Raw genomic sequence first — 24,085 nt, 5'->3', positions numbered from 1 at the left:
ATATTTTTAGATAATGACTGAGAGATAGTAAAATATAATAAAAATAGTAGGAATAATTTCAAAATATCATTGGTTACTGACGAATAGAGAAAATTGTTAAAGTGTATAAAAAGTAGTGATTAGTGTGTGGCTGCAGGCGCTGCCTTATAGTTAGCAAGGGCTGTTGGGGAGCCAGCTGGGGCTACCGTTTAGTCCTTGATTCCTTGTTTTGGCCCAGTATGACCCCACCACTCCACATTGTATACATCGTATAGCCTATTTCTCCCTCTCAGAGAACCTGGCAAGCTACGGAAAGTTTCCTGCCCACATGGGAGAGCCTGGCGAGATCCTCCTAGCATATTCATATGCCAAATCCAATAACAATGATGGATCTCATTCCCCTGACCCTGAAAGAGCCTCCAGTGTGGCACCATTGGAAAGGACAAGTAAAGAGAGGTCTCTAAAATCTCAGGGCTAGGAAGAATGGAGATGTTACTGAGACCACTGGAGAAAATCAACAATCAACAGGATGTTGATGATGATGATGATGTATGTATATATACATATATATGTGTCACAAAAATTATTAGTCTCAGATAATGAACAAATCAATAGAAAAGAAAAATATTAAAATTAAAATATTACATAACTCAATGCAACCTTGATAACCCTAAGATAGACAAAGGTTTCTCAGATAGGCTTACAAATAAGCATAGAGGAAACTTAAAAGTTTTCCTAATGCAGGATTGCTGCTGAAGCTGATAAAACTTTAAACAAATTGCAATGAATATGAGAATGTATTTTGAAGAGTGAGAAAATGGATGAAACTTGCCTAACTGCAAAGTAATCAAGGAAATTATTAAATTCACACATTTACAGAACTGAAGATATAGGACAGTGGGCAAGGCCCCGGCCTTGCATGAGGCCAACTCAGATCCAGTACCTAGAATCACATGTGGCTTCCCAAGTACTGATGGGAGTGATCCCTGCATGATCCCTGAGCACAGAGCCATTAGTGAGCCCTGTATATAGCTGGATGTGACTGCAAAATCAAAAGGTAAAAATAAAATTAATCATATAGCTACAGGTGTGATTTGTGGGTAGATGGATATAAAATATATGTATGCCTGGAACATATATGCAGATATACCCAAATATATACGCACATATTTTGTGCCAATCTCTTGATATGTCAATATCAAGTGTGGATTAGGGCAAAATTTTGCACATGTGCACAAGAAATTCCACAGAAATTTGGTCTATAATAACAATAACATACATGACAAGATGTGGTATATCCTAAAAGCAAATTCTATGTAGCACATATTAGTATATGAATGTATGTATATATATGTGTATGCACATTTATATTTATTTCACAATCATACTTTCTCAAAACGCTAAGTGCAATTCATATGGTGACAATAATTTTAAACTATGATTTCTAAAAAATTATATAATTGTTAAAATGTGATGTATATGCTTATATTTCAAAATGAAAGGAAAAGTAAAATGTTAAGACCAAGTTTCCAAGATGCATAGTATTATTAGGAAAAGAGAGACAAGGAATCAGATTGATTTATATCAGTTACTTTGAATGACTTAGTGTGTTGATAAATCCTGTCATATTGCTGTGAATGTGCTTATTTTTGTTATTATTTTATATGATTGAATTATGGTGGATATTAACCCTAAGTGTTTTAGGCTTATGCCCTTTATCCTCTTCCCAGAGAAGTTTACCATTCTCTTGTAAGCATCCCTAATCCCCTGAGTTTATCTTTAATCTTTTCTTTGTGTTTTACCTCTCATTGTCACAGTTACCCAAGTCATTTTTGGATACTTATAAGCCAAAACTTTCTGGTAATTCTGGATTTGCAGTGTACTTGCAGTGTATTAGTTATGTATTTGTAGTGAATTACCTGCTTTTCTATTTCCCAGATAGCATTTTCATATTTTACTATAGAGCAATGTTCTCTGCTTAAACACAGAAAGACCGTTAATGCCACAGCTAATATTTGGGAGTTGATTGGCTCTGAAATATATCTACTCCTGGACATCCTTCACAATTACTTGACTCAGGCTTTGGTTGCTGTTGTCCTGCTTCGGGACAGGGATAGACTAGGCGAGATTGGCGAAGCTATCTCAGCATCTCAAAATGGGACAGTGCCAGTCTAGAAAGCATCAAAGCATGGTATTGATGCAAGTCCTTATGACTTAAGAGACAGGACCTCCATGGGGAAGAATAAACTGAACTGGCCTGAGGACTTAGTCTAAAATTTACAGTAAAAGCCTTGCTTGCTCTCGGAATGCAGAGGACTAAGTTTTGAAACCTGTATTGCTTACTGTGTTTATCCAAATGACTGAAAGTATTATTAAGAAGTAAACTTAATTTCTTAATATGTACAACTTATGGGAAGGAGAAAAGCAATATAGATGTCACTGGAGAGAGTGTCTCCTTGAGTTAATCTCTCCAAGAGAATTGTCTCTTCTGAAGTGTTTTGCTTCTGTGAATGATCCCACCTATGTGGAGAACTATACCTCAAACACCTTCAGATGTTCTTTAAGTACCGTAGCAGCTTTGCATTAAATGGGCCATTTTAACCATCAGCCTGTAACCCCTCTTTCTTGTTTCTCTGTTGGGAGCTTGCCGAGCTCTCTGAGAGAGAGGAGGAATCAAACCCGGTCAGCCTCGTGCAAGGCAAACCTCCTACCCACTATGCTATAAATAAATTGTTGTTCTACATTAAAAATGTAATATTATATATATTAATGTAGAACAAGTCACAACTGTTGATATAATTCTAGTATTAAAATTGATTAGATAGCAATGTTGCAATATTAAAATTAATAGATCTAGAAAATCACTTTATATGAATGTTGTTATATCTGATTGAAGGGCTGTTAAATACTTGTCTGAGAATTCATTGAGCTGTTTGTTGTTTTAGGACGTGTCCCAGAGACTTCAGGACCTGTACTGGTAGGGTGAGGCTGCTGCTGCCTGAGCGTCTACGTGGCAGGTGCTTGACCTGCCCACCTCCGTGGGAAGTCCTGAGTTTTCAGCTGCAGGAACCCATGGTTCATAAAGTTTAGCTGCTTGGAGTGTATCTCCTGGTCTCCCAGGAGTTTGTTGGAGCAGGACCAGTGTGTGAGTCGACGTGAGACTGCTGTGGGAAGTGAGCAGATATGGAAATTTATTATTATTTTTCTTCTATGCCTTTTGCTTTACAGCTTAATCTTTTTCTCCAGATATATAACCCACTACTAGAACTTTCCTAGTGGAGGCCCTGTCAGTTTAATCATTTCAATTACCACTCTCAGTGCTCAATTTACTGACAAATCATAGCTGTGTTTTAATTGTTAAAATAATTTCTAAAGAAATTTTCTGTAAATAAACTATTTCTTAGAGTTTGTCTTAGAACGGTTTTGAATTCTAAACTACATAAAAAATATTCTGTATTGCTCGCATAACTCCTCCAAGAGCAAAATGTGCACTTTGTCCTTTTTCTTATAGTTATGACACCATTTTACATGCTGTGTTGAACTACAGTCACATTGCTTAAAATCTGGTAGTAGTGTTTTTCAAAATGAGCCATTATGCCAGAAATACCTTAATCATTTATCTACCTCATCAGTTCTTAACACTGAACTAGATTTTGCTCAATTAAAAACAGCCAGTGATGTCGCCACTAAATTCCCATAAAAAATCACATTGATTCAGATCAAATTTGACTTAAATTTTATGATTTTATCTCTCTGAAATTTGTGAATCCTGGAACTAGTCTAGTGTATTTCAGAGGCTAAGATTATGATACACTAACTATCTGTTCTTTTTTGCTAGTATGACCCTGTTGCAATAATAATTTAAGCGAGAACCCTTTCAGTTGACAAGAATTTTCTGAGAGCAAGTTCCCTAATATATTGTAGCCTCTCAGAAGTTTATTTGTTTCTTTGTTTTTTGAACCACTCTTGGCAAAACTCAGGGTTAACTTCTGGTTCCATGCTCAGGAATTACTTCACAGGAGACTCAGAGAGCCACAACGGTGTGGGGGATCAAGCCTGTGTTTACCACGTGCAAGCAAGCACCCTGCCTGTGGTGCTCTTTCTAGTTCCGTCTCTCTGAAGTCTGAAACCGATAAATATCTGCCCATCACTGTAGTCTAATTAGGACCACATTCTCTGTTTATTCCCCACCAGGGAAGGATCCTGTTCTTCAAGAGTCCCCTCAGAAAATAAGCCTTTACATAGTGACGCATGATCACTGCTCATCCACCCAGAGAATACCTCTATGTGTAAAAAGTGAAAGGAAGTACAGACAAAGGTTACTCTCCTTAGTTATAATTGAATGCAAAATAACAGCAATAATAATTTTGCTTCCAACTCAATAGATGCTAAAGTAAAGCTCATGAAATTTTAACAATCTCTAATAAACTCCCATTGTACGACTTGAAATATATTGGAACATATAAAGGGTCTTGTTAAACTTAATCATTAGGGAAATTTGCTTACTTCTATGTACCTCTCTGAAGATGAATTTATCTATCCGGCACTCTATTCAATACTTCAATAAACCTAAATAATTGGGGTTCTGAGAGTCCAAATCTCAGATCTATATTTTAAAAAATATTTAATTTCTTTAAAACTATTAATCTTATAACATGAATTTTAAAAGAATATATTTAAATATTCTGTAGAGAGGGGCCACACCCAATAGTACTCAAGGACTGTCCCTGGCTCTGTTCTTCCGGCTGACCCTGGAAGTGTTCAGGGGTTCATGTGTGGTACGGGCATGCAAGGCAAGTACCTTACACCCACCCTGTATTATCTATCTAGCTTGGAATTTCTTAATAGTTAACTTTTGGTGATGAAAGGACTCTAGCATGAAATACTGTTTCTCTTGGCTGTATGAGTAGTGGTACATGATTGTAGCAGACAAGTTTCCTACCCACAGTATCTTGAATTCCCTTTGTATTTCCAGACACTTCCTCCCTTCTTTTCTATGTATTTCTTCCAGTGACCAAGAACTGTATCTTCAGAGATCTACCCTGGGGCTCTGCTGTTCTGCAGATTCAATTCCCTGGGGCTACCTTTTATAATTAATGACTTCCTGATACATCAGAATTTCCCTGCAGGATAAAGAATAAAGAATCTTGGCTTAAAAAATCCTATGTGGGGTTTCTTCCCATTCCTTGTCCATATTTCCTAACACAATTACCAGTTTTCCTTTTGTAAGTTATATGCAAGTTCATTGGCTTCTCTAAGTTGGCATTCTTGGACCTTTTAACAATTCTATGGGATCATTTGTGATTCCATGCTCTGACAGCCTCATATACCCCAAATCAACCTCATGTACAATAAATAAATCATGCACAACCAAGGGCTTCAACAATGTACTGTGGAATTTTTAAACTTCCACCTTTTCCTGTAAAACATCCCCGGGTGCTTAACTGTTTGCTTTTTCATTTAAGTTCCTTCACAATGCAATCGTAATTGTGTATCCTGGCTTAAGAATTTGCTCCAGCACCAACTCTGTTTCATGCAAGACTTTGTTTTCCACTTTATTTTATCAAGTCCGTGTGTGTGTGTGTGTGTGTGTGTGTGTGTGTGTGTGTGTAATGTCTACAAGCTCTACAAAGAACACTCCATTTCTCTATTTTTTGCCATTTTTCTACAGAACCATTACTAACAACAGTTTGTGTTAATAGAGGGCTTTTGTAAAATCACATTTATTGTATTTATCCAGGGCAGAAGTCTCTAGCTATTCTTTTGGTACCATATCATTTTTCAAACATCTCTAGGAAGCCTCTGTTCATGGCATTTATTTCAGAATCCCATTATATTCCATACTTGAGGCAGAAACTTTTCTTTAAAACTTTTCTTTTAACTTATGAAGTTTTAACTTCTTTTATTCGAGGGGGATTTCTGAGACCACAGTCATGGTACTCAGTTCGTACAGCTAGCTCCTGCAAGACTCAGGGGGATCATTTATTGTATTAGAGATCCAGTGGAAATTGGGCACATATAAGCAAGCACCTAAGCCACTGGGCTCTTTCTCAGGCCCTATTATTTATTCCAACTTCCTTTACTGCCATTGCTGTAACTAGAGGTTCACTCAGTTGGTGTGCCCACCAGACATCATAGCTCTGACTGTAGTGCTCACCAGGAGTGGCAGTCTTTTCACTGTGTGCTCTCACAGATTCTGATTCTAAGTGCTAGCCAGGGCTCATGCATTTAGCTCGTAGATTTTGCATGTGACTTGTAGTTGTGCACTGCAGATTGCACACTTTCCTGTAGACCAGGGGCCCTAAGAGCAGAGCTTCTGAAATTATGCTGGAAGCCTCAGTAGAGAACTGATGGCCTCATGCTTCCAAGAACTTTGCCACAGAGTCATCTCTTGGGCCCACAGTAACAACTTTTTGTTCTTGGACCATTATAGCAATCTTGAAAAACCATCCCACTGTTCTTATCAAAGTAATCCCATTTCTGTTCAAACTTAGCCCTTGTGAAACAATTTTAGAGCCTATTAGAAATGAACTTAACGTGTGTTTGTCTTACAACTTTGGATATGGTATACCCATTTCCATTTAGTATTCATGCTATGACTATAAAAAAATCCTCATAAAAAATATGAGAAGGTAAAGGACAGTGTGGAGCTGTTAGATTTCTAAATGAATGACTGTATCCATGGAACAGTTTTCAATCTGTGCTCTGATTTAACTCTTGGACCTGTCTTCTTGTTTTCCCAGGTCATTTGGTGTTTCTATTGCTATGACCTTATCCTCCTTATCAATACACAATACACATTTTAAACAAGTATAAGAAAGATAACTAGATTGTACGTACAACTGAATTTAAGATGATCATAAATTTAAAAAAAGACTTAATTTTCACAATGTCCAGACCAATCAGAAGCTTACTAAAAGTAAAGTGTTGAGACTTTGCTACAGCAATATAGAATATATATTTTTTTCAAATATATAATTCAAGAGAAATAGGACTCTGGAGATATGATGCTGAAAGAAAAAAATCAAGAATAAAAAATTTATAAACACTCTTCCAAAATTAAACATATATATTTAAAGATGTCTTTAGTTCTTTCTCCTAGATGGGAAAACAAATATAAATACATTTTAGTAACTTATTCACATAAATATAATATTTATTAAAACAAGTAACATAAAAATGTCTGAGTTATCTTATATGTTTTTAAATATATGATCTTTTAAGTTATTATACATTTTCATTTAATAATGATGACTATAAAGCATCTAAAATGAGCTAGATTAACTCATATTCTCAATACTAGTCATATGATTTATTATAAATTTATCCAGAAGTAATATATCTTTTATTAAAATGGTTACAAGCATGAAGACACACTTTGATAGTCTAAATAGATGATGTCTAAGTATTGTTTTATTTGACCAAAAATGGGATTTTTACTTCAATTTTAATAAGGTTATCCAATGACTAATAATTATTAAAATATAGGAGAAAATGAGGCAGATTCCAAAATTATCCAATCTTCCCTCTTTCCATCACAAATGCACTCACACTTGAAAGTTCTAAATATATTCCTAATTTTGTGTTAAACTACAGGAAACATCAAGAGTATGGGGAAAGTCAGTTTCAAAAATTATAATTTAAAAATTAGAGTCTGAAAAGATTCTCACAAATAAATTGGAGAGGAAAGTTTTCCATTTTTAGCGATGTTGCCAAATAGACCAGAAGATAAAAATCATTTAAAGTAATTCTTACCTATGCAGACTATGGCATCCTAACATTAAAATGTGTGGAAATTCCATTTTGGAGTTTTCTATTTATTTCCATTCATTGTACATGCCATTGTAATGCATCTTTTCCATGAATTTCTCTAGTGTAGAAATAGAAATTACTTATCCAAGAGACCCTAAGACTATAAAAACAAAATAGTTCACTGGTATAAATTAAAATAATAAAATAATTTACTGCTATAAATAATTTACTGGTATAAATCAAATTCAATTTGAAACCAATAAAACAGGTTTTAATCGCAAGAGCAGGAGGTGATAAGATTTATTATTTGGAGATTTCACAATGGATTAAGACATAACAATATGAATACACTGTAGAGAGAATTTTTTATCTGTTTTCCTTGCTGATGTAATAAAGATATTTATCACAATTTGTCTTGAATTTTGATAATACAATTAATTCCAAAAGAATGAAACTAAAACTGTTTGGCAATTATTTTCTGATTATTTAATATTTTTCAAAACGGCAAGCTACGAAGAGTATTGCGCCCTCACGAGAGCCTGGCAAGCTATCTGTGGCTTATTGGATATGCCAAAAACATTAACAATAAGTCTCACAATGAGAGACGTTACTGGTGCTCACTGGAACAAATCGATGAGCAACAGGATGACAGTGACAGTGACAGTAGCCTTAACTTAAGGACAGGAGAGATAATATAATGGGAAAGCTCTTCCCTTGCACACAGCTGACCTGAGTTTAATACATTTACCACTTATTGTCCACTGAGAACCACCAAGAGAGAGCTCTGAGCACAAAGCTCAGAATTAAGACCTGAAACCACTGGATGTGCCTCCAAAATTAACAGTTGTTTTTTTTTTAAAAAAAACACTTATATCACTTGTATCACTTGATCCCATTGTTCATCAATTTGTTCAAGCAGGCACCAATAACGTCTCCATTCCTCCCTGTCATTTGCTAGTGTAGCCCAATGGCATCTGCTTGCTCCAGGAACATGGAGAGCATCAAACCGTTTGTTCTGGGTCTTGAGAAAGAAGTCTGACCATCTGATAGGTGGACGGTCAGTCATTCTTTTGACGTCCTGTGGAATCACAAAATTCAAAAATAAATAACTGTCCTGAAGGAGTTAACAGACAAAAGACAAGTAGCTGAAACTATATATCAGTCAGTTTTATTGAAAACGGAAGGATTTTAAATATATTAAGGGACAAATTGAAAAACATCAGTGAAATTCTTACCGGGAAAAAAAATTAAGAACTGGGAAAAATGCAACACTTGTCAGGGGAAGAAACAGCTGGCCAAGAGGAGAGAGTACAGCAGCAGCAGAGAGTGGGAGCGGCAAATAAGTCACAAATACTGCATCCAACTCAATGCGAGTCCAGCATAGCATGTGTATGCAATACCAAAACATGCATGAATGGTTTATACGGTATGACAGCAATTCAAATTTCCTTAGGACAATGAGACTGATAGAATAGATTATTACCTGATCTCCTTTTATTCAACAATATTTATATCCCTGTATGATAAGCACAATTATGGTATAAGTAGGAACTGAGGGAAGAATGACAAGAACTTAAAAGTAAGTATGAATTCACATTAAATTTTATAGGAAGAATAACACACCAAAATATAAGAATAGCTTAGCTTATGAAAATAAATGTATATGGTGGAGATATTTTCAAATTACAACCAGCGGGCAATTTGACATTCATTAGTAGAGGTGAAAATGTTCGAATGTGGTTTTAAAGAACTTTATTGCAGAGAAGTTTGAGGAAAATGGATATTAAATTTTTTTCAATGTTTTTAATAAACAAAATAAAGGCACAAGCTTCAGCTGATGTGAACATCATTGAAGTAGAGTAGTTCAAGTAAAATTTTCCAAGGAAGGCTATTTTTGAAATCTAATGTTAAAATGCATTTAATGTTTTGAAATGAATAGATCAAGGCCAGAATAAATTATCTGTTCTTCTTCATTGTTACACTGTCAGATTTGATTTACTATTATTAAGAAATCATAGCAAAGACAGTTTGAGGAACTACTTTTAGAAACAGTGATGAATCTGTAAATTAAAATTTATTTTTATTTAAAATATTAAGATAGATTAGGCATTTTAATTTACACTTATTAAATTGTTTTTTCCTAATTTTCAAATGAACACAAATCATCTACTGTAATTCCCCAATGTCTGGAAGAAAATTTAATTTTTACTGTTAATTTGATTTTCTGTGGTCATTCTTCAGGTGGTTATAACATTATTTTAGATTGCAAGCTCATAAAATATTTAACCTTGTTATAAAAGAAATGTTAAAACATTGCTCTATCCACATTACATTCTACTAAGAATACATATTAATTGGCACAGTGTATGATTTCAACGTAAAAACAAGTAAAACTCACTAAGAATAAAAAGTAATAAAAATAACAAACAAAACAAAAACATAAATGACAATTCAAAATCTGACTATGTGATAAGGGTAATAAAATATATAAGATAATATAATCCTGGAAAAGGGTAAGATGCAGAAAAGTAGAAAAGGAAAGTGAAAGAGTAAAAACTAAGTCATAAGCATCAGCAGAAAAAAATATTAAACCAATTATAAGAATATGCAATTTGCATATTGATGAGCACAAATGTGGGTGTACTAAGGAAATAAACAGTTTTTTAGAATATTTATTGAAAGAATGAAATATAAAATTTTAAGAACAAAATATGGGGTTGAGTCTTGGGATAGAAATAAAAAAACTAGTTTACTTATTCCTTTACCTCCCAGCCAGGGATCAAGGGCCTTTGAGGTCACTTCCTAAAATTATTTTATTTTGTTGTTGTTGTTGTTATTGCAGCAATGGCACACCTGGGGGTGCTCGGGGGTTCTTCCTGGCTCTGCATTCAAAATCACTCCTGGTACTACTCAGGGGACCATATGGGAAGCCAGAGTTTGAACCCGAGTTGGCTAGAAGTAGGACAAATGCCCTACCCACTGTATTAGTTCTCTGACCCCTAATTCTCAAATCTTGACAGACTGACCTTGTGGGCTGAGATGCAATCAGGGGTTGAGTGAGCATCGGGCTTCAGCACCACAGACTGCAGTGCTCAGAATTGCTAGCCCTATAATATTTTCCAATTTTAAAGGCACTGGATATCTGAAGCCTGTGTCTAAATAATGGCACTAGAATAGAAAGGCCAGTTTTCCCATCTTTACCTCTGTTCACTACTGATTCAACCAGTTATTGGCTCTCATGTCTGTAAAGATCGAATATAGGATCACACAGCAGGATCTGGGTTCTATGATCAGGAGTGAGTAAGGAGATGCCGAGTTGGTGAATTAATGGAGAGATGATAAATTAATGGTAGACGTAGTAGATGTAGTAAATCTTATTCTTCTTTTATTTGGGGTTCCAACAAAAAGTGTTTCTCTTTGAAGTTCTTTTGAAGAAGTGTTCATTGCCAGTCTAAATGTTTGGTGTACTATCCACTTGTCTAGACTTATTCGAAATCAGACTCTACCTCCCGTTATCTTCCATTGTCTCTCAACTATCCCTACTCCTGTTTTCTTCCCACTCTTACAGTTTTAGATTTCTAGTTCCTAATAGAAGTATCCATTCTTTCGTTCTTTTTGCACAACTTTAGTTGTCTAGATAACTGAGAAATCCAGATGTGCCTCCCAACCTACAAAATAAGCAAAACAATCCCCAAATTTTCAGACTTTTCACTTAGTAATATAAATGATTGTTGGTGCTAAGCCAGGACATTGGCATGAGCCTCTGGACGTTCTTTAAGGATGCCGTGCAAGCAGGAAGCAGAACCAACCAGGGCCCCACTTTTACATTAAGTGGACAAGATAAAACTTGTGAGTCCGGATGATCTGGAGAAGTACAGCATGCTCTCATACGCCCACCTGGTCATACATTATCTTAGCAGTACAAAGCAGCAGTTCCCTCTCTCTTACACATCCTTAGTCTGGTTTGACCTTCAAGTATCAGTATGAACCTCCTCTTTGACCAGAAGAATGTGGGAGACGTAATCTGTAGTGCCTACAGGTCCAACTCCGATCTTCCTCTGACGTTTTAAATCATTGCAACACGGCTTTGACAACATAACTTTGGTAACACAATGTGTACTCTGATGTTCTTTTGACAATTGTTTATCCTATGACTGTTTGTACTCCTGTGAGTGATTCTTGCTCTGTAATGAAGTCATTAGGATGTAACCGATAAAAAAACAGAATAAAAGGAGGCTTCTGGCAGTCAGCTTGGCCCTCCGCGATCTCTACATGCCTCTCGAGTGTTTTGTCTCTGTGGTTTTGACTGAAAGAATATTCACTCAACAATCATTTTGTTGCTTATGTTTTAGGCAACACTTGGTGCTCAGGGCTTACTACTGACTCTATGCTCATGGATAACTACTGGCAAGTTCTAGAACCATATGGGGTGAGAGGGATTGAACTTGGGTGGCCACAGGCAGGTCAAGTGCCCTAAATATTTCACTATCATGCTGGACTGAGCAGTATCAATTAATTTAATATTCAGCAGTATAAAATGAATGAATGATGAGACTCATACCATCTGATATCAAAATAATACAGATTTACACATATATTTAAATATTAACATACTTAAAATGCAGAAAGTTACAATTTTATTTAAGTAAATTGATGTGTGAGGTTATTATAAAAGCACAGATTAAGAAGAAAATAAAGACAGATTCCTATACCATACTATAATTTGTAAATAAGTGCCTAAATGACTCAATATTTTAATTAAAAAAACTTATCTGTACAAATCTCCATATGCAACAAGCAAGGTAAAAATGTTTACAATTTTATTTTTTTTTTCATTTTAATAACCTCTATTCAATCTTTTTTTTTTAATTTATTTATTTTTAATTAGAGAATCACCGTGAGGGTACAGTTACAGATTTATACACTTTTGTGCTTATACTTCCCTCATACAAAGTTTGGGAACCCATCCCTTCACCAGTGCCCATTCTCCACCACCCGTAAACCCAGTGTCCCTCCCACCCTCCCCAATCCCATCTCCCCCCCACCCCACCCTGCCACTGTGGCAAGGCATTCCCTTCTGTTTTCTCTCTCTAATTAGCTGTTGTGGTTTGCAATAAAGGTGTTGAGTGGCCGCTGTGCTCAGTCTCTAGCCCTCATTCAGCCCGCAACTCCCTTCCCCCACATGGCCTTCGACTACAATGTAGTTGGTGATCGCTTCTCTGAGTTGACCTTTCCCCGGAATGTGAGGCCAGCCTCGAAGCCATGGAGTCAACCTCCTGGTACTTATTTCTACAGTTCTTGGGTGTTAGTCTCCCACTCTGTTATTCTATATACCATAGATGAGTGCAATCTTTCTATGTCTGTCTCTCTCTTTCTGACTCATTTCACTCAGCATGAAACTTTTCATGCCCATCCACTTGACTACAAAATTCTTGACCTCCTTTTTTCTAACAGCTGCATAGTATTCCATTGTATAGATGTACCAAAGTTTCCTCAACCAGTCATCCGTTCTGGGGCATCACCATCCCCAACCTCAAACTTTACTACAAAGCAGTAACAATTAAAACAGCATGGTACTGGAACAAAGGCAGAGCCGTAGACCAATGGAACAGGGTGGAATATCCCTACACACAACCCCAAATGTATGACCATCTAATCTTTGATAAGGGAGCAAGAGATGTGAAGTGGAGCAAGGAAAGCCTCTTTAACAAATGGTGCTGGCACAACTGGACAACCACATGCAAAAAAATGGGTTTAGACCTTGACCTGACACCATGCACAAAAGTCAGATCAAAATCGATTAAAGACCTCAACATTAGACCACAAACCATAAGGTACATTGAAGACAAGGTCGGCGAAACCCTCCACGATATTGAAGATAAAGGTATCTTCAAAGGTGACACGGAACTAAGCAATCTAGTAAAAACAGAGATCAACAAATGGGACTACATTAAACTAAAAAGCTTCTGCACCGCAAGAGATACAGTGACCAGAATCCAAAGACTATCCACAGAATGGGAAAGGATATTTACACAATACCCATCAGATAAGGGGTTGATATCAATGGTATATAAAGCACTGGTTGAACTCTACAAGAAGAAAACATCCAACCCCATCAAAAAATGGGGCGAAGAAATGAACAGAAACTTTACCAAGGAAGAGATACGAATGGCCAAAAGGCACATGAAAAAGTGCTCTGCATCACTAAAAATGTTTACAATTTTATAGGCAACAAAAGGGTGGAGAGATAATACAGAGGTCACCTGCCTTCTTTTCATGTTATGACTCCGCTGATTCTCATATGGTCCCAGAGAAGCAGACCTTGAGTATTTCTGACTGTGGTACAACAACTGCCTCTCACCCACTCTGAAAAAATAAAATAAAAATAAAACATAGATATATTTTCCATATTAATGTGACAAAATTTGTAACAAAAAGGGAAACTTTTTAACTCAAATCATATAACAACAATAAAACATCTTAAAACTAGAACATGTTGAAAACGTAAGAGAATATGTAAAAAAAGTAGGTGCTAATAAGCTTTACAAAATATATTTAAGTCTTTTGTGCTAATAAGCTATAATTTATTAGTAATTATTCTAATTTGCTGTCTCATTAATTGTTTAATATTAAGAGGATTCCCTTTAAAGTTGATTAACAAGTCAACAAATGCTATCTAATAATTTGTTGCTAAGTGCTAAGATAAAGAGGAGTTACAATAAGAATCACGCTGGAACAATAGCACAGAGGGTAAGGCTTTTGCCTTGCAAGTGGCTGACCTGGGTTTGATTCCTCTGCCCCTCTCGGAGAGCCCAGGCAAGTTACTGAGAGTATCTCAACCAGGAGGCAGAGCCTGGCAAGCTACCCGTGGTATATTCAATGTGCCAAAAACAGTAAAAATAAGTTTCACAATGGAGACATTACTGGTGCCCACTCAAGCAAATTGATGAACAATGGGACAACAGTGCTAGAGCACTACAATAAGAATATAACTGAAGGGGGAGGTGAGATAATACAAAATGCACGGGAGACTGCCTAGACACAACCCACCAGGGTTCCAATCTCTTATACCACATTTGATCCTCCCTGTACTGCAGGAATAACTCCTGACACTGCCAGGTGCAGCCCTAAACCAAAAAAGAGAGAGAGAAAAAGAGAGGAGCAACTAAAGGAGTGTATATAGAGACAGTAGAAACAGTGTCTCCTAAGGCAGAGAAGTAGTAAGTTGAGTAGATACTTGTGGGTGTCAAAGAACTGGAAAGGAAGGGTAGAGTCATATCAGCTGCCTTTATTGCTGTACAACTTTATGGGGGAGGTGTGGGTTGGAAAAGTTTGCTGTAGTTTGCATAACAACATATTTTGCTACTGTGAGACTGTATCATATTTTGAAATTGAAAATGAAAAAGTGTTACACTGTGTTAAAACACTGTCTTGCATCTCTAAGGCCCCAAATATAGTGCCACAATACAGCACTGCACTGTGGCACTATCATCCCATTGTTCATCGATTTTCTCAAGTGGGCACCAGTAACGTTTCCACTGTGAGACTTATTGTCACTGTCTTTGGCATATTGAATACTCGACGGGTAGCTTGCCAGGCTCTGCCATGCGGGTTGGATACTCTCGGTAGCTTGCCGGGCTCTCTGAGAGGGATGGAGGAATCGAACAGATGTACAATTTATGCGTATATGTATGTATATATTATATATTATAAATTTATCTATAATACATATAAAATAAATGTTTAAACAATATAATCTATATTGATTATATATGGCACATATAATCAATGCTCAAAGAAGTTTCAACCTTATCAGCTATTACTGTAGCTGAATAATAAGCACAGGAAAGCATGGAAACCCTGAAAAATTATTATACTGAATCCTAATTTTAACTTCAAATAATAATATAGTAAAATGGATGCACAAATAAAATAATCATATGAAAGTTTTAAATGTTTACATAATGCTAAGTACAGTACGATATATTTCAATAAACAGAATTAATTCTCTAAGGCTCAATATATATCATGTTAGAAATTCAAACTGCAATTTAGTTTTAAAGTCTTAAATTATAAAATTGGTACAAAATCAACATTTCATAATTTCTGATCTGTCATTAGCACATGATTTTCTTGGTTTTACAATTGCTAAAAACGGAATGACATTAAGCTATCTAATGGGACTGATATAAGAATTAGACATTGATATGATGTATTAAAGATTAAAAGTGCTAAGTATTATTATCATTATTACTTTATCACTTAGTCATCTGTGTTTCTAAGGTACTTAATCTATTGTCTAACAATCAACACTTTAAATGCCAAGTCATTGAAAATAGATAGCTTCAAATCTCTTAGTTTCCTGAGCCGAGAGAATTTTTTTTGAACTTGCTTTGCATGCGGCTCACCCATGTTTGATCCCTAGCATTCCATAGGATCTCCTGAGCACCTCCTGGAGTGCAGAACTAGGAGTTAGTCCTAAGCATTATTGGGCATGCCCCTGCCCCCAAAATACACACACACACACACACACACGTATACACATACACATACACATATATATGAATGTGTCTCTGCATATATATATAATAAGCTGGGACTGTGGTTTAGCAGGAAAGCACATCTTGTGTGCATGAGACCTGGGTTCCATGCCTGCCACTGCTAACAGAATAAAATTGCATAATTTTTTGGGTTTTTTTTTTTTTTTTTTTTTTTTTTTGCTTTTTGGGTCACACCCAGCAATGCTCAGGGGTTACTCATGGCTTTGCACTCAGGAATTACTCCTGGCAGTGCTTGGGGGACCATATGGGATGCCGGGGATCAAACCCGGGTCGGCCGCGTGCAAGGCAAACACCCTACCCGCTGTGCTATCGCTCCGGCCCCGTGAGAGAGTTTTCTTTGTGACTGCTATTTAGTGACTATTATTCAGTAGTCACTAAATAACAAGTGTTTTACTAATTTTCATTCTCAATTTTTATCATCTCCCTAGAACATTATTAAGTCAGACCTCAAGGATATAAATAATTCCTCCAATGATTATTTCCTTTTACCTAAACAGAGGCTGCTAAAATCTCAAAGCTAGGACGAATGGAGATGTTACTGGCGCCTGCTCAAGTCAATTGATGACCAATGGGATGACAGTGATATAGTGATATAGTATGATACCTAATAAATATAGTTTTAGCATAATGCTTATGAAGCACAATTGAAACATTTTAAAGAATTTGCAATGAAATCTGTGAATCTTAAAGACACTAATTAATGAAATAATGTATTTATGATTACAATAGTAGAGAGATATTTTAGGTTACTTTTAAAAACTTTATACAGACCCCCTATCTACATTTCAGATAAAAACCATTTTAATAGAATCTCCCTAATTCATCACTACACACTTTGAAATGTGTGTAATATTTATTTTTGAACCCAAGCATTAACTCTTAGATGTAGATTTTAGGCAATATTTTTAGTTTCATGTTAATAAATAAATAAATAAAACTGTGCAAATTAAAGAACAAATGTCACAAAAGAATAAAAATAAGGTGATATTAAATAGATTTTCATATTATACAAGAAAATTTATAATACACTAATATCAACTGAACATAAAATTTACTGAATGTCAAGAGAAAATCAAATTGACAGTTATTTGACATTTTCTCTATAATGACAAAGGTTCACTATGACTCCACGTGAGATGAACCTCTATGACAGTGCACCTATCACTGTTATATGACATCCATGTTCAAGACACCAATATCAAGGCTAAATATATTATTTATTTTATTATTTCTGTTTTAGTTTATAACCTGTAAATTGATATTATTAAAACTAATATTGATAATCGCATCTTTATTACCATTTTTCTATCATCTCATAACAGGTACTTATGGAATTTTCTTTTCTACAAATCTCAAACTTATTTTTTCCTTTTTGGCTCACATCTGGCATTGCATAGGGGTTACTCCTGGCTCATGCACTTAGGAATTACTCCTGGAAGTGCTCGGGGGACCATATGGGTTGCTGGAAATCAAACCCAGGTTGGCCGCATGCAAGGCAAACGCCCTACCTGTTGTACTATCACTCCAGCCCCAAATCTTGAACATTTAATTTAAAATTATACTCAGGTTCTAAGCTTATCTGGCAGAGTGTCAGTTTCATATATTATGAATCCATGGTCACATGTATCTCTGTTAGGGAAATATTTGCTGATGATAGACAAGAAGATAGTCAGTTAGGGAATTCCATTTCAATAAATATCAATAAACCAGAAAACTGAAACTAAGGACAACTAGCTCAAAATTTGGAGTCCCTTACATAAGGACTGATCAGAAACAAAGCCTTGTCTTATAATATAACTATGTGTAAAGACTGCCAAACCTTCTTTCTTGAATAATATGAGAATGTAATATAATATAATATAATATAATATGATATAATTGAATCATACTATAAACTTTTCCAAAGCAAGCCCTGTGCATTTTATTCTTGAGTCACTTGCAGTCCAAGTAGGGAGTATGGAATCCTTTCTTTCACTTGTCACTCTCGATTTTGGATACACCCACACATTCCAAACTGGTGCAAGTCATTTATTTTCTTTCTTTCATACATCTTTTCTCTAGTTAGTATTTGATAAAAATATGTTTTACTTCACTGTTTTCTCTGGAACTGGGGAGTGTGGAGAAGACGGGACATTACACCACACCCAGAGGTGCTCAGGGACTATTTCTGGCTGCATGCTCAGAAATGATCCGTGGTGTAGCTTTGGGACCGTATGGAGTACCAGGGATTAGTAGAATGCAAGACAAGGCAAGTACTTTAACCCCTGTGTGATCACTCCAAGAAATTAAATTCTTTTCTTTGACATAAAGACAAGAACCTGAATCCAAATAGAGATTTGGATTGACTGATTTTGCCAGTTCAGCTCTTCCGGGCATACACACCCCTGCAACAACATCCAGCAAAGGTTATTCTGTCTTTTTGTGTTCTCTTGCTCTGTCATAGTATTTCACAATATTTAAGAACTGCTATTAAGAACTACATTTAGGATAAAATATACTTTACTTTGATTATATGCAATAAATAAATATATAGCCTATTATTAGTAGACAGTATCTGTTAATAGAATCTAAGTCTACTGTGGCATATAAAGTAGAATGGAAGAATCCGAACCTATTTTTATGTTAATTGAACATTTTATGGATATTGATTGCTAAATTTCTATAATGGAAAACAAATGTGACTAGCATATAAAGTTAGAAAGTATTTGGATATCACTAATAAGATGTGCATTAAAAAGGCATGAAAACAAAAGAGGGACACATTATTAATGTGTTTGTTCCAGTGAGCTGTTATAGATTTTAATAAACTGAACATTTATGCTTTTCCTTTAAGTGAAGTTTCAGCATGAGAAAATACTAGGAGATTGTATGAAGGGCAGAGGGTTTAAGGAGTAGAAGTAGGCTTTATAACAGCTTTAAAGTTTAACTTCAAATATACACAATATATACACAATGTGAAGAATAGAAACTGAAAAACATTAATACTTAGGGAAAATAATAGATGAAAGCCAATAATGGAGATAAGGGTCACTAAAGTGGTATAAAATTAGATGCCACAAAAATGTTAGAAAGTAGAGCAACTGGAAGAAGTGGGCAGCAGTTAATATTGCTTATTGGTTCAAGAACGGCGAGTCACATGTTTGGTAAGCAATTTTTTTTAACAAAATATAATTGACAACTTTGAAAGTAAACGTTCAGTTTTGTTTAGTTCGGCATTTTATTTGCAGTTCCAGGTATTGAACCCAGGATCTCACAAATGCAAGACAACTGCTCCACTTCAGATTTAAAGCAATAAAGGAAAAGAAAGGAAAAGCTGTTTATACCACAGGATGGGAGAAAATAAACTGTGTAATGAATGTTAAGTAAGAAAACAGAGACAGCCGTAAGTGTAGACCAAATTTTTTCCTATGTCTGTAAACAATATCTGTGAAGATTGGCGCAGAGCTGGAGAGATGGGGCATTGGCTACACACACTTGATCCAGAGTTACAGTTGCTGTAGCAAAAGGCTAAAGGACCTTACCCCCTGTACTCTATCTGGCCCCATAAATAGAGAATTAACGCAATATGTGTGAATGACTGTGAGAGTTCATTTTATGTGTCAGCTCAGTTGGGCCAAAGGGCACTCAGATATACCATTAAAAATGCCATCTGGGTCTCTATATGAGGGTGCTTCGAGAAGAGAATAGCATTGGCAAGTTGAATAAAAGAGATGATCCTCCTGATAATCAGTTGTTGTCTTCTGATCCATTAAGTGCTGAATGTAACAAATTGGGAAAGAAGCTTGAATCTTCTCTGTCCAACTGGAGCAGCTGCCATCAGTACGCCTGTGTCTGGCCTTCAGATATAGATATATGCATTTGTATATATGTATATGTTTCATACATGTATTATTGTAATATATGTTATTGTTATATAAGTGCTATTGCTTTAAAGATATTTTTTCATTATATCATTTAATATAAACAATCATGACTTTTCTTTGCTGCTGATGAAGTGTGCCTTGTATTTGTGTGTGTGTGTGTGTGTGTGTGTGTGTGTGTTTGGTATGTATAAGAGATATATTGTGTTAGTTTTATTACTGTATCCACTTAAGATGAAGAATGATTCATAGAGATTCAAATAGGGGCTTAGTTGAAAAGGGAGCCAGTATGGCAGCAAATTTTGTCAGCATCATGAGTGAACACATAAAATACTAAGATGCTTTCTGCAACGTTGTGTTTGTTTATGCCTATGACAGTATATATGGATGAGATTGATTTGAATTTGTGAACTAAGAAGAGCAGATGGCACTTATCAATATGTTATTTTGTTTGTTCAGGGCCAACGGTCAGTGATGTTCAGGTGTTATGCTGGCGCTGCACTCTCAGAAATTACTCCTGGTGTTGCTCAGGAGACTAAATGGGATGCCTGAGATCCAACCCTGGTCAGCCACATGCAAAGCAAGCTCCTTACCAGTTTTATTAAGATTCTGGCCCCACTTACCAATGTGGAAAGTGTAATCCAATTCATTGAGAATCCGAAAAGAATAAATGTGCTGACCTCTGATTAAATGTTGACATGGAACAATGTTTTCTCTGATACCCTAGTCTCTGACCAAGAACCACATCATTTTTTTTTCTTTTTCTCTTTCTACTTGACAAAACAAATATTGAACCATCCCAGTATTTTACTCAGGCAGGTCAACATCTTTGTGGTAAGGTAGAAAAATTCTATAGACAGTTGTTGCTGTAAACTTTGGCTGTTTCTCTAACTTTACAAAACTAACTAATACATATTTTTCTTTTGAAGATGATTGTAGAAGAAGAAAAAGTTTAAGAATGATTTTTATGAATTCATAAATTGTCTTTCTTCGAGTTTCCTATTGGCTCTGTTATTCTGGAGAACACTGACCATTCCACTGAAAGAAACTGAGATAAATCCTTGATTCTGGAAAGACAAGGAAATTTAGACAGGGTCCATCTGTACAATCACAATTCTCATAAAAGATAACCTACAGTTCTTTCACTGAAACCAACGTTAGAGCTAAGTTACAGTGCCTTCTAGCAATGATTCTAGTTGAACATTGAGGCCAGTAACAAAGAAAGTGGGTGTGTTTTTGTTCTGGTGGAGTAAATATCAAAAGAGTGCATTTATTCTTTAAAGAGGATTGTGGGCTAAAATAGTACATACCATATATCTCAGAATATGAATATGTACCTTAGATTTCATAGCACTTTGGGAGTGGGGCAAATCAGATAATATTCAGAAAATTAATCTTCTCAAATGAATTCCATATTTTAGTTAAAACAGAGACATAAGTAAACATTTTATATATGTTAGAAAAATCCAGATTTTCTTTTTTTGGTTACTCACTTGATTGGTGGGTGGTTTCTTGGTCTCTAGTCTGATTTCGCATGTATATGCAAAAGATCCTAGTATATGCAAATACTAGGATCAGATGACTATTAGACAAAAATAAGGTTAATCTAACGTGGTAATAAGCATTTATTTGTACATTGCACTGGTATTAAAAATCCAAGGAAAATTAAATCAACTTTTTCTCCAGGAAAATATTATAGGTGGTGCCAAAGAATAGTCAAAATTTAGAGCAACAACAGTCTATGAAGGGATTTTGCAAAGAAAACTTCCCAATAAAAGTGTTGGGGAAGGGGAAAGAGAAGTTTAGAAGATTTTCTTTTAATTTTAAAGTATGTTTATATAAGGTCATATTTTAACTTATCAAGAGCCAAGATATTGGGTCTATTTCCACCTGATTGGTGTTTTAGGCTAACAAACTACTTCTCTGTTCATGCTGTTCAAGCTGCAACATTAGCATTCCTAGATATTTGTGCAACAGTCACTTTGAGAAACAGAGCTGGAGCTTACTGACTCTCTACATAACAAACACCAAAACTAAGTGGTCTGAGATTGTAAACATTTATTAACTGCTTACAAGACTACAGATGAAGTGGAGATGTCTTCTGACCTCTCCTAAACTCACTATGCTTTGGTTGGTAGGTACATTGTAGGGAGGTGGCTTCTGTATTCACTGTGTTCTCTCTTACCATTTGGCATCAGCAGAGACCTAACTAACATCCTTAGGACTATGATGATGAGTGATCTTCACCTGATATAATCCCTTACCCTTCAACATCTGACTTGCCTAGAGATATTATTCGGAGCTTACCTGGATCTAAGCGTACAACAATAATCATAGAAAACTTTCTGAAGCCTAAGCTAGTAGGACCAACACAAATTGACTCTGCCACTTCCTAAGTACTGCTACAGGTCAGCACTGAGTTAAGGATTACAGAAATAAATTCTACTTCTTGAGGGGAAGGTGTAGCTACAATTACACACAGAAAAGGATGCAGTAACAAGGATGTATTTGAAATAAATTTTCTATGAGCATTTTAAGCTGATAAAAGATTAATAGAGGCATATTAAATATTTAACCATCTATTGGAGAAAAAATCAATCGGAATCATGCAGTGCCAAGCCTAAAGTAGTTAAGAGTGCTCTGGACAACAGGAGCCAGGGGAAAACTTGTTATAGAGAAGACAAGGAAGCAATGGAAGAAAATGATTTGATTGGCTAAAGTTTAAAATCTAGTTGTCTCTGATTCTTTGTCGTTGGGATTTATTTTGTAGCTATAAAGTATTTCGATGATTAGATTTGGGTTTGCCTCATGGCATTAATGTCATCTCAGTCTAATGAAGTTCTTGTTAAATTAATTTAATGAGGGTCAGAGTAGATGTGAATCAACACTCTGAGAACAGTTCACTCCACAATGTCTAAGTATAAATGGGAAAGTGGAAAGAGATAAAGCTGGATGAATCATGGCAATGTTTGCCATTGCCACAGGTGTCCATAAAGCAAAAGTTATAGTGTTTTCTATCCAGCTGCCTTTGGAGAAAACATGACTACATCCTAGAATTGCAGCAGGTCACTAAAGTGGCCCAGGATCGAATGAATTTGGCTGCATCGCAAACACTATTAATCTATAAAATCAAGAAAACCGAAGGATGACTATTCTATAATCTCCCCTAAATTGAGATTGGTACTTCTAGAGCACTGGATACCTACAATGAAATTAGGAATAGTTAAATAAATGAAATAATAACTCAAAGTAACTGGAAATAACCAAGATTTTCTGTCATTGTGCATCTGACAAAAATAGATGCATATGGCATAACATGATTTTTTCCCAGAAAAATAGTTTTATTTTTCTTAAGGCATCACATTTCTAATTGCACATGAAATAGATATTAAACTTTTACAATCCAGCAAAATTCTTGTAGGAAGGACACATTCATAAAATTGGCAAGGAGGTTGGTGAAAGGTCCAGTTAGAACTAGTCATGGTGAAGCAATTCTCATAGCTTTAAAATCTTATGTTCCTTTCCTTCCTAAGTATTCCCATTCTCAGAATACACTGAAATAGAAGTGCATGTTTCCGTAAAAGTAAACAACTATAAGAGAAAAAGTAAATTTAAAAGAAGGACAAGAAGTGCCCTGGAATTTCAACATTTGTCACGGAAAATCCCAGTTCATGAATAACTGCATTTGCTTTTGACAAGGACTAAAGCAAGTAGGACTAAAGTAGGTAGCCAGGTCAGGGAGACCCTGTGCAATAAAGAATTTCAGAAACTCAGAACCAGCTCTAGGCCATCAAGAATCCATTGGAGACATATCAAGGGAAGAGGCAGCAATTCTTCCCTGAAAACTTAGGAGCTGTGGATCAACATGGAAAAATCCCTGCAAGGGCAGCTTTGAAGACATACATGGTAAGCACTGTGCATTTTACCTGGGAA

Source organism: Sorex araneus, chromosome 7 (genome assembly GCF_027595985.1).
Source record: "Sorex araneus isolate mSorAra2 chromosome 7, mSorAra2.pri, whole genome shotgun sequence".
NCBI lineage: Eukaryota > Metazoa > Chordata > Mammalia > Eulipotyphla > Soricidae > Sorex > Sorex araneus.
This window is presented reverse-complemented; position numbering follows the sequence as displayed.